The sequence below is a fragment of the Rana temporaria genome, chromosome 2, assembly GCF_905171775.1.
Source record: "Rana temporaria chromosome 2, aRanTem1.1, whole genome shotgun sequence".
Lineage (NCBI taxonomy): Eukaryota > Metazoa > Chordata > Amphibia > Anura > Ranidae > Rana > Rana temporaria.
In genome coordinates this window covers 39,542,843-39,555,842 of record NC_053490.1, presented here as the reverse complement: position 1 = coordinate 39,555,842, position 13,000 = coordinate 39,542,843, and the positions used below count along the sequence as shown (strand labels likewise).

The 13,000-nt window shown below is 41.5% G+C and overlaps 1 protein-coding gene across 10 annotated transcripts in view; it reads left to right on the top strand.

Annotated features, from left to right (window-relative positions):
- The window catches only part of GRM5 (glutamate metabotropic receptor 5), a 491,177-nt gene that overhangs the window by 455,516 nt on the left and 22,661 nt on the right, over positions 1 to 13,000 (top strand). The window lies entirely within an intron of this gene.

Here is a 13,000-nt window from a genome sequence, read left to right as displayed (position 1 = left end):
CTGTTGGATAATGTGTGTTGAGCCATTAAGCTACATACTCTGTTTTGGCCCCCTGAGAAATGACCACCCAGTTTCTCCTCTATTCATCAATGTGTATTCAATTACACAAGACAATAGGATGTGCCCCACTATACTACAACAACTTATATAGAGAAACAGAAGGAACATTTCTATCTTCTTGTACAAAGGATTTTATTTAAAAATTATAGTTCAACAGTTCAATACAAAACGATTGTAGGAAACATAGGTGTAAAAAAATAAAAATAAAATAAATAAGTAGTTAAACTAGTAGAAACGGAAAGGTCATTTCAAGGCACAGTTAGAAGAAACCCTTGGGGATCCAAGGGTGGTCAGGTGTGGTCAGCAGGAGATTGACATCCGATCACAAGACAGTTAAGAGAAAATCATGATAGGCTAGGTTAACATGCCAATGGTCTCGCAGGACCATGAGTACAACAAATGATAACGTGAAACATCAGACAGTGACATTCAAAATAAAATAAAAATTCACAGAAAATTTATAAAATTAAGTATTATGAGAAAATAAAAAATGGGGGGTTCCCCTGGGTGGACTTTTAAGGCACTAATAATATTTCAAAATATACAGGATATTGAGAGTAAAAAAGGTTTTATTCACAATTGTACAAAATTAAGTATTATCTGTTGGTAGCTGAAGAAAAAGAAAGAAAACATTTCCCTACAGAGCAACAGAGCATATGTCCATTCACAACAGGACTAAGCCAGTGGGCCAGAAAAATGTAAAGGAAGAGAAATAGGAAAAAGTAGAAAAGAGAAAGGGAACTAGAATGAGAGATTGTAAGGAGAAAAGGAAAGTAAAAAAAGGGGGGGAGGAGTCCATGGGGTTGAGGGAGCAGAGACGTACTATAGAGAGAGAGAAGTAGTGGGTCAAATCGTGAACAGTGGTCATGAGCCACCGAAGGCTGCCAGATTCTGAGGAATTTATCGTGAGTATCTGATAACACGGCCGTCAGTTTCTCATTTATCATGATGTCGTTCACACAATTTTTAACAGCATCGAAACTGAGGGCCGGCGATTTCCAAGCCCTAGCTATGGTCAATTTAGTTAGCAGTAAAAATATGCGATGCCAATTGCGTTCCGGACGGAGGATGGAGAAGTTCCGTGATTGGTTTCCATAGAAGGGCCTCAAATGGGTCCCTCTTAAAATTGGTGTTAAAAAGATTGCGAAGGAGCGTATAAACATTGACTCACAGTCTGCACACCCTGGGACAAGTCCACCAGATGTGTGCCATTTTGCCCTCCTGAGAACATCCACGGAAACATAAGGGAGAATAGGACGGGATAAAACTCGCCAATCTGGCTGGGGTATAATACCACCTGTAAATCACTTTATAAGCATTTTCCAAGAAGAGAACATTTCTAGAGCATTTGGATAGAGCAATAGTCATACTCTGCCAATCCTCTGAGTCAAGCTGTTTCCCAGCTCCTTTTCCACTGCAAAGTGTCAAGAATAAAGATTTTTCTGGTTTTGTATACTTTTATAATTTTGGCGTCACCAGATGTGATAGCTTGTGGTGGAGTTACTTTTATTAGACACATTTACTGTTTGCATCTTAGATCATCAATTGAACCTTATTGATCTATGAGATATATATCTGCATGCAGTGGGTTGACTCACTGCTGGGGGTGGACAGGGCAGGCTGAACTACTGAGTCACTGCTAGGGAGGGGGAGCTTTTGAGTCGATGCAGGGAGGAGAGAACAAGGTAAGGTGAGCAGACCTAAGCAACGTTGGCTCTTTAAATCTAAGAACTTTGAGAATGAATTGCCCCACAGTTGCTGCAGCTACAGAGGTCATAAAGGTCTTGTTTTAAGCTAAGTTACCTCTCGTTAAGAAAATGTAAATACGTCAGTTTCCATATCCTGGCCAAAAGGGTTACTTAACTTCACTATTTCAAAATAACAGTATGTGGGTGTTGTGCACGTGGGGTAACACCTCACATGAAGGTGTGCTTACCAATGCTCGGGACCAGTCAGAGGCTGCAGTTATGTGAAGAATCAAGCATTTAGGCAGACTCTGAATCAGAGATGAGCCCCTTGTGTGCAGCACTAATGTACAGAGTCCCTCCATAAGATTTTTTGTCCCAAGTAACTACACACTTGTGTAGATGTATGTGTTGCATTTGGAGGGACAAGCAGAGCCGTTGCCCGCTCCACTAGTCCAGCGTATCTTTTACCCCACTCCCAGTAGCAGAATGGAGTCCAGTTGAGCACGTAGTGGGTCACGTGCCCTTCCTGTACCTGGTTAGCAGGCCTTAGATCTCCGTAACGCTAGTATGCTCCCAGTGACCGAAAGAGACGAACAGTCAGGGAGAGAGTTGGGGCATTGATGCCCTCGCTATCGAAGGACCTGTTACCTAACCAGATACCATGCCAAACGACTGGTTGCTGTAGCTGTTTTTCTTATGGTTACCCATGTCCACCACCACTTCTTCTTAGCCTTGTGAGTTAACCCCTTGTAGTGGTGTTACACATACCCCATAGTGCTATTACAGACCCAGGTTCTTAGAAATACGCCAAGGCCCAACATTCATCTCTTTTGAATAACTTCAGATCAGGCTTAGTGTCACAAACTAGGGTGAACGGGAGTGAATCACAACTGCAGTTAAGGAAAGATTTCAGTGCACCTCTCTATGTCATGTGAAATTTCAGTACTGGACCCCAGGCGTCACTCCAATCTGAGAACAGGAGTTTCACTACATCATCTCTCTCACATATAGGAATGCGTTGAGCTACTAAGTGTGGAGGTATTACAACATGCCTCCAACCCCTAGTGTTGAAAGAATACAATGAACGTGAAGATTCCAACGCACTTCTCTATGTAAGTGATTATCAGTACCGGACCCCAGGCGTCATTCCAATCTGAGAACAGGAGTTTGGGGGTTCTCTACATCATATCACTTTACATAAGGGAATGCATTAGGCCACCAAGGGAGCAGGTATAAAATACCTTCAACCCTTAGCATAAAAAAGTTAAAGCAAACATGTTCAATATTTTAGGGCGGAAGCCCATATACTTTTAACAACACAAGTCAAGCACGTAGCATATGAGAATACTGTATGCAAATAGTATTTGCGTTGGAGAGGTAAGTATAGCTCAGTTGGTTTGAGAGTGTATATCCCTAAGGTATTGCAGAGTTGTCAGTTGAAGGCATGCTAATTAAACTTAAACGGCAGCATACAATTAATTACACCAGATCCAAATACAGCACTTTGTAAAGGGTATAATAAGTGAGTAATTCTAGAGGAGTATTAGTACTTATCCGTTAGTAGGGATGAGTGTCTCCAATAGGCTAGTAGCAGCGCTGGGATTCTGTAGTGCAGGGTCTCCTGAAGAAAGATCTGTTTAGGGTATCGCAGCAAGGCAATATGCATTAGCTTCATTAAGTCCGGCATCCAGGGTGGCCTAGTTTGCAGGCTTAGGGATTGATGGAACCCATAGTGATGTAGCGTGGCCGGCTACGGCTGACAATAATAGAACAGTGTGTGCATTACCCGCTGTTCTGTTTATAGGTAAGTGGCATGTGTGTGCCGAATGAGCATTGATTAAGCTCGGCACTTCCGGGTTCCAAGCTGGAACGCACGTGGTGCCGGGTGATAACGTCATTGCACGGTCGCCGTATTCGCTCCAGCGTGGAACGCAATACGGCGAGGAGCGCCGTTACATTTAGTGCTGTTGAACAACTTTACTGAGAATTCAACAGAACATGTTTAACATGCATAAACAGTGTCAACCCAGCTACACCTAAGTTTGGCTGCCCCAGGTTACCTGAACAGGTGAAGTAATAACAGGAATAGTCCATTCTTGGAAAGGCTCGTGTGGAGAAGTCCATATCCTTGGGTTGTCCCAATGAGTCGATGTCTAGTGCTGAACCACAGGTACCAGCAAACTCTTACAGATGACCCGTCTTCTCTTTGGTCCTAGCCCCCCTGGGGTGTGGACCACATCCCTTTTTATAAAACACAGGAGGGAGGCTGGACCCCAGCCCACGAACATGCTCACACAGGGAAGGCAGTAAAATTGTAACCCCTTCCCTCTGCCTAGGCAACCAGGCTAAAGTAGGCCACCTGTCTTCAAGTATCCTTAGCTCTCCTTCTTTTAACTATATTGTTTTCTCCATTACTGCATGTGTATAGAGTCTGTGGTTAACTTTCATCAGGAGCATTTGGTAAAAATCCAAGGACAGACTGTAGCAGAGCTTCCAACATTTATGGAAAATTGAGAGGATACTCTCCTGCCCCCTGCCTAGTGAGACATTTCAAGGGACAATTTGCAAAATTGATGGAATGCCTGTCAAAAGAATGACACTTGGCAGCTATGGTGTACAGTGGACTTTTGGAATTTTTTGGAGTGGAAGTTTTGACTCACAGACTATTGCCTTTGTAACTGATTAGTGTTAGTTTACCTTTACAACCCACCAAATGAAACAAATGAATATCCTATATACTGTAACTGAACATATGTCTGCGCTGTGAAACATATAAACAATATTAAAGTGGCTGCTCTCACAGAAAGGCTGTATAGCAAATCCCCAAAAATATATGCATAAAAATGTGTAGCGTCATTCAACAGAAGTATGTAAAAACAAAAAAGTCCATAAAGCGTATTAAAGTCCCGTAAAACTCAGCATATAGTGAACCAAAGAAGAAAGCAGTAAAAATGTCCACTACAACAAATGTTTTGAAGACTCTGTTAAGTTAACACTCACTAGAACCATAGGCTATCATTACAACAGCAAAACTGCCTGCAACTCATAAAAGTATCCACTAGAAGCCATGCAGCGATCCACATTCCATGGCTCCTTTTGGTAAACTCCAACCGGGTTGATGGACCCCACTAACAGAAGATCAAACTTGCTTATTAATATAAAGATACATCACAGATTGCATCCAGGACACATCTTCATAATGGTCATAAGTCTCTGACTAGTTACATAGTTGCTTAGATGCAATATAGATGTCATGGAAAAGAAAAGGCAAGATAGTGCACACCGCAAACCACTATTGTATTTAAAAACTTGTGAAAATACACTTACATGGCAGAAAGAGTAAAAGGGTTTTTCCACTATACAAAAAAAATGCCTTAGCAAGATGGCGTCCTAGTTCCACCCTAAGTAATGACATCATCACCCACTTGATGCATATCTCCTAATCGACTTTCTAAAAGGCCATCTTTATATTATTAAGCAAGTTTGACCTCCTGTTGTTAGCAGGGTCCATCAACCTAGTTGGAATTTACCAGAAGGTGCTGTGGAATGAGGATCAATGCACGGCTTCCAGTAGATACTTTTATGAGTCACAGGCAGTTTTGCTGTTGTAATGACAGCCTACAGTATGGTTCTGATGAGTGTTAAATTCACAAGGATTCAGTGATTGGTCTTCTAAGCACTTTGGCATCAACAAGAACATTTGGTGTGGTGGATGGATATTTTTACTACTTTCTTCTTTTCAATCCTGGGCACTGGACCAATGCCAATCTGTGGCCTGTTTGAGGCCGGGCTGCACAGGCTGCACTGAAGGAGGTGAGCAGTGGCCGAGCATCCACCTGGCTGGCTGACATCATCGCCCGCATCATCTATGTAGGGTCAGCCTCCAGATAATCATGGGTCAACCTGTGTCAACTGTGCATGTGCTGGATTTGCAGCTCAGAAACCTTTGTCAACTGTGCATGTGAACTTGTTTTGCCGAATTCCTTACTGAGGCTGGTGGCTTGTAAGCTGTATCTGCTGGCTGGTAAGCTATACTTGGTGGATGACCAGCTGTATCTGCTGGCTGGTAAGCTGTACCTGGTGGCTGCTAATCTGTATCTGTTTGCTTGTAAACTGTATCTGCTGGGTGGTAAGCTGTTTCTGCTGGCTGGTAAACTGTACCTGGCAGCTGATAAACTGCATCTGCTGGCTGATAAGCTGATAAGCTGTGCTTGGTGGATGACCAGCTGTATCTGCTGGCTGATAAGCTGTATATGCTGACTGGTAAGCTGTACCTGGTGGCTGGTAAGCTGTATCTGATGGCTGGTAAGCTGTATCTAATGGCTGGTAAGCTGTACTTGGTGGATGACAAGCTGCATCTGCTTGCTGGTAAACTGCATCTGCTGGCTGGTAAGCTGTATCTGGCGGGTGGGAAGCTGTATCTGCTGGCTCGTAAGCTGTACCTGGTGGCTGGTAAGCTGTACCTGCTGGCTGGTAAGCTGTATCTGCTGGCTGGCAAGCTGTACTTGGTGGATGACAAGTTGTATCTACTGGCTGGTAAGCTGCACCTGGTGGCTGGTAAGTTGTATCTCCTTGCTGGTTAGCTGTATATGGTGGCTGGTAAGCTGTACCTGGTGGCTGGTAAGCTGTATCTGCTGAATGGTAAGCTGTATCTGCTGGAAGGTAAGCTGTACTGTACCTGGTGGCTGGTAAGCTGTACCTGGTGGCTGGTAAGTTACATATAGTTACAAAGTTAGTCAGGTTGAAAAAATACACAAGCCCATCCAGTTCAACCATAAAAAATATATAATAATAATAATAATAATAATAATAATAATAATAATAATAATAATATAATACAATCCCATATACCCAATTCTATACCCACAGTTGATCCAGAGGAAGGCGAAAACCCCCAGCAGAGCATGATCCAATTTGCTACAGTAGGGAAAAAAAATCCTTCCTGATCCCCCGAGAGGCAATCAGATTTTCCCCGGATCAACTTTACCTATAATTATTAGTACCCAGTTATATTAGAGTTAAGAATCCAGGCCTTTCTTAAAGCAATCTACTGAGCTGGCCAGAACCACCTCTGCATGGAGACTATTCCACGTTTTCACAGCTCTTACTGTAAAGAAAACTTTCTGTATTTGGAGATGAAATCTCTTTTCCTCTAGACGTAAAGAGTGCCCCCTTGTCCTCAGTGTTGAAAAGTGAATAACTCAACACCAAGTTCACTATATAGACCCATTATATATTTGTAAATGTTGTTCATATCTCCCCTTAATCTCCTCTTCTCAAGAGTGAATAAATTCAGTTCCTCTGATCTTTCCTCATAGCTGAGTTCCTCCATGACTCTTATCAGTTTGGTTGCCCCTCTCTGCACTTTTTCCAGTTCCCCGATATCCTTTTTGAGAACTGGTGCCCAAAACTGAACTGCATATTCCAGATGAGGTCTTACTAATGATTTGTACAGGGGCAAAATTATATCTCTCTCTCTCTGGAGTCCATACCTCTCCTAATACAAGAAAGGACTTTGCTCGCTTTGGAAACCGCAGCTTGGCATTGTATGATCTACCAAAACCCCTAGATCCTTCTCCACTATGGATTCCCCCAGTTGTACTCCCCCTAGTATGTATGATGCATGCATATTCTTAACCCCCAAGTGCAGAACTTTACATTTATCAACATTAAACCTCATCTGCCACTTAGTCGCCCAATTGGACAGAGCATTGATGTCGGCTTGTAAATTGGAGACATCCTGTAAGGACGTTATTCCACTGCATAGCTTGGTGTCATCTGCAAAGACAGAAATGTTACTTTTGATCCCAGACCCAATATAATTTATAAAGATATTAAAAAGTAAGGGTCTCAACACTGAACCTTGGGGTACACCACTGATAACCTTAGACCGTTCAGAGTAAGAATCATTAACCACTGATCTCTGAATTCTGTCTTTTAGCCAGTTTTCTATCCATTTACAAACTGATATTTCCAAGCCTGTAGACTTTACCTTACACATGAGCCGTGTGTGCGGAACTGTATCGAACGATTTTGCAAAATCCAAGTATACCACGTCCACTGCCACGCCTCTGTCCAAGGTTTTACTTACCTCTTCATAAAATGAAATCAGGTTTGTCTGGCAACTTTTGTCTTTCATGAATCCATGCTGACTGTTGCTTAATTTTTTTTTTCCAGCAAAATCTCATCTATGTGGTCTTTTATTAAATGCTCCAGTATCTTCATAACTATAGAAGTTAAACTAACAGGTCTATAGTTACTTGGTAAAGACTTTGTTCCCTTTTTAAATATAGGCACTACATTGGCCCTGCGCCAATCCAGTGGTACTATTCCTGTGATTAATGAGTTCCTAAAAATTAGATACAATGGCTTTGAAATTACAGAGCTCAATTCTTCTAGGATCTGTGGGTGTATGCCATCTGGTCCAGGTGCTTTATCCACCTTTATTCTGTCAAAATATTTCTGACCATATCACTGTTGAGCCATTCTGGATTTGGAGCTGTATCACTACCACCCCCATAATGGACATGAGCTCCCCCATGCGCCATTTGTATACACAGAGCTGAAGAAAGTATTTAATAAATTAACCTTCTCTTTTGTCCCCAGTCACCCACTTTAGATTATTTTGTAAAGGGCCTACATGCTCAGACTTGACCTTTTTACTATTAATATTTTTGAAGATTTTTTGGGAGGTTTGTCCTATCTTTTTCAATCTGTCGTTCGTTTGGAGTTTTTGCATCCTTGATTTCCTTTTTACATATTCTGTTATATTCTTTGTAACATTTAAATGACACTAGTGTTCCTTCATTTTTTATATTTTTGAAAAGCTCTTTTCTTATTGTTTATAGCTTTCTTAACTTTGGCTGTGAGCCACAAAGGTTTTATTTTTAGCCTTTTAAACTTATTGCCCATGGGAATATACTTTGCAGTGAGTTCACAAACAGTCTTTTTGAAGAATTCCTATTTCTGTTCTGTGCCCATTGATGCCAATATTCTCTCCCTGTCTTAGTCTTGGAGAGCAGCCCTCATTCTTGGAAAATTTGCTCTCTTGAAATTACGTGTTTTTATCTTTCCTGTATGTGATTTTTGCTTACAGGTAAAATCAAATTAATTCATGTTATGGTCACTGCTACCCAGGTCTTCCTTTATCTGAACATTAGTAATAAGATCCGCATGGTTTGAGATTACCAGGTCCAACAGAGCATCATTCCTAGTTGGAGCCTCAATAAACTGGACCATAAAATTGCCCTCTAATAGGTTTATGCATTTTCCCCCTTTACTGTCCCAGCAGTGCCATTACTTCAGTCAATTTTTGGGTAGTTAAAATCTCCCATTATTATCACCGTCCCAGCCCTTGCAGCCCTTTCCATCTGTGCACCTCCTCATTAACATTGGGTGGTCTATAACAAACTCAAATGATTAACTTTGAATTACACACATCTGTATGACGTTCCACCCATAATGCTTCAGACTCATCACACTCTCCATCCACCAGGTCCTCTTTCACACTCGCTTTGAGATGACTTCTCACATAGAGACAGACCCCTCCAGCTGTATCTGCTGGCTGGTAAGCTGTACTTGGTGGATGACAAGCTGTATTTGCTGGCTGGTTAGTTGTATCTGCTTGCTGGTAAGCTGTACCTGGTGGCTGGTAAGCTGTAACTGGTGGCTGGTAAGCTGTATCTGCTGGCTGGTAAGCTTTACTTGGTGGCTGGCGAGCTGTATCTGGTGACTGGTAAGCTGTATCTGCTGGCTGGTAAACTGTACTTGGGGAGAGATAAGCTGCATCTGCTGGCTGATAAGCTGCATCTTCTAGCTGGTAAGCTGTACCTGGTGGCTGGTAAGCTGTATTTGCTGGTTGGTAAATGGTATCTGGTGGCTGGCGAGCTGTACCTGGTGGCTGGCAGGCTGTACCTGGTGGCTGGCAAGCTGTACCTGGTGGCTGGCAAGCTGTATCTGCTGGATGGTAAGCTGTATCTGCTGGCTGGTAAGCTGTAATGTACCTGGTGACTGGCAAGCTGTACCTAGTGGATGGTAAACTGTATCTGCTGGCTGGTAAGCTGTACTGTATCTGGTGGCTGGCAATCTGTAACTGGTTGTTGGTAAGCTGTATCTGTTGGATGGTAAGCTGTATCTGGTGAATGGTAAGCTGTACTGTACCTGATGGCTGGTAAGCTGTATCTGCTGGAGGGAAAGCTGTATCAGCTGAAAGGTAAGCTGTACTGTACCTGTTGGCTGGTAAGCTGTACCTGGTGGATGTGTAAGCTGTATCTGGTTGCTTGTAAGCTGTATCTGGTGGCTGACAATCTGTATCTGATGGCTGAGGGGGGGGGAGCAGGCTACATTGACAAGCTGCATCTGGTTGAAAGCTACAGTGACAAGCTGCATCTGGTTGCAGGCTACAGTGGCAAGTGTCTATTTCATTATATATTACAATATACAGTATAATGCACTTTAATCATCCTGACACCATATCACCCATGGTGTCAGGATGATTGTTGCAGTGTGACAAATCCCCCAGCCTCCCCCCTTGCTCAAAACCGGTCCTTGATGCAGACAAGGTAGGGAACCGCTGCACTATATACTGAAATTTATGGGACTTTAACACGCTTTATGGACTTTTCTGTTTTTACATATTTCTGTTGAGTGGCGCTACGTAAAGTATCATATATGCAAGTACATTTTACTTAAATGTATGCTTATTTCCAAGAGCCTTTAAAGGTATTACAATAAATGTTTGCTTTTGGGTTTAAGTCCACATCCATAGTAGTCTTCCACTGTTTAGGATAAAGAGACAACTTAGTATAATCTTGAATGGTTGTATTCCTCACAGCTGTAATAAAGACTTTGGTGCCTACTGCACTAGCATTTTGCTAATCAATGGTGCTAAATTGATTTTTTGATAAATGAAACCCTGCTATGAAATGTGTATATTATAGACAACATCACCCATCAAGAAATATGTACCCGATCATTGATTTTTGATCTAAGGATAATAAACTTCATATTTTCTGTCTGGGGAACTTGGGATTTATTACAGCTGGAATGCATTGATTCAAGATTGTATGATAATTTATATTCTATTAGGTCATCTTTTTATCCTAAACAGTGGAAGACTGCCATTGATGTGAACCTAATGTCATACCATCGATTGCATCATATTCCCTCACGTGAAAGAAAGACAGATCAATATTCCAATATCTGGGTTAGCTTTTCAACTAAGAAGTGGTATAGCCCAATATAAGTGGGGGGTGTTTTTTGTTATTGATTTTTTTATTTATCTCTCCTGATAACAGTAGACTTTTTTTATAGAATTTTTATTGCTCGCATAGGTTATATTATATGAAGAGACACAAGTGCAGCGCCAATTAGAAAACCCCCTGGGAGGTGGATTTCACATATAAAACAAATACAGTATGTAAAAAGTATATTCAATAGTGCAAGTGATCAGGAGCAAACCTGCTCCTCCAAGCATATACCAAAGTGGACAATACAAATTATTTCCTTAATTAGAAAAACTCCTGTGAGGTTTTAGAAGTGAAAAACATGAAAATAGTGTATTCATATAATAATGAACATTCATGTGAAATTCGAAAGTGTAACTCATAAATATGATCCCATTCAGATGAAAAATCAGTCCATACACCGTGAAGATGGCAAGGAAGCAATTCCCATCAGATAGGCATAAACAAGGTATATTCTCAAAGATAAAGTCCCCGGAACTTAGAAAAAGGTGAGGTACCCTTACCGGATGGAGTGGACCCACAACTCACCATACGGCGGGGGGGGTCACAAAGGCTATGTGGGCCGATTGCCCTCCCTGATCACTGTCTCGGTCCGCTTTAGTGGTTACACCAGACGTGGTTCGTATCCGATTCGATCAGGATGCTCCTGTGGTCAGCTATCAAAACTCCAATCCGGATTCCGTGAGGAATGGTAATACACCAATTTGTTTCAATCAGGTGAAAAAAGCAAGAAAAAATCTCCTCATAGTGTAAAAATGTAAAATTTCATCATAAAATTCCAAAAAATTAACACTGAAATCCTGCAAAATTCACTTCCAAATCCACATTAGCAAAAAGAACCAAACAATCACCCACAATAGGTACATAGGTACGGGGGTGTAGAAGTCTTTTTGAGACGAAACCGGTCGGGTACACTGGTCCGTGTCATTTCCTCACTGCACATTTTTGTATAACAACTTCCATCCATGTACCTATTGTGGGTGATTGTTTGGTTCTTTTTGCTGATGTGGATTTGGATGTGAACTTTGCAGGATTTCAGTGTTAATTTTTTGGAATTTTATGATGAAATTTTACATTTTTACACTATGAGGAGATTTTTTTCTTCCTTTTTTCCCCTGATTGAAACAAATTGGTGTATTACCATTCCTCACGGAATCCGGATTGGAGTTTTGATAGCTGGCCACGGCAGCATCCTGATTGAATTGGATACGAACCACGTCTGGTGTAACCACTAAAGCGGACCGAGACGGTGACCAGGGAGGGCGATCGGCCCACATAGCCTTTGTGACCCCCCCGCCGTATGGTGAGTTGTGGGTCCACTCCATCCGGTAAGGGTACCTCATCTTTTTCTAAGTTCCGAGGACTTTATCTTAGAGAATCTACCTTGTTTATACCTATCTGATGGGAATTGCTTCCTTGCCAACTTCACGGTGTATGGACTGATTTTTCATCTGAATGGGATCATATTAATGCGTTACACTTTCGAATTTCACATGAATGTTCATTATTATATGAATACACTGTTTTCATGTTTTTCACTTCTAAAACCTCACAGGAGTTTTTCTAATTACGAAAATATTTTTTATTGTCCACTTGGGTGGTGATATATGCTTGGAGGAGCAGGTTTGCTCCTAATCACTTGCACTATTAAATATACTTTTTATATATTTGTTTTATATGTGAATTCCGCCACCCAGGGGGTTTTCTAATTGGCGCTGCACTTGTTTTTCTTCATTTTTTCACAATTATCCTTTGTTGTGTTGGCTGCCTTACTTTTCCTTTTTTTGCTGATTTCAGATTAGCGCAATATATTTATATTATAGGTTATATTATATATCCAGCAAATCTGGAGTTTTTTGGGGGGTCTAGAAGTCACAATTCAAAATGTTTTTTTTTTGTTTTTTTTTACAAGGTCTGTATCATAAGTAATGCAAAAGTGGGCATAACTTTTTTTATAAACCTAAGACCTTCAGCCACCTTTTATGACCCCAACTTACCTGACGGTGG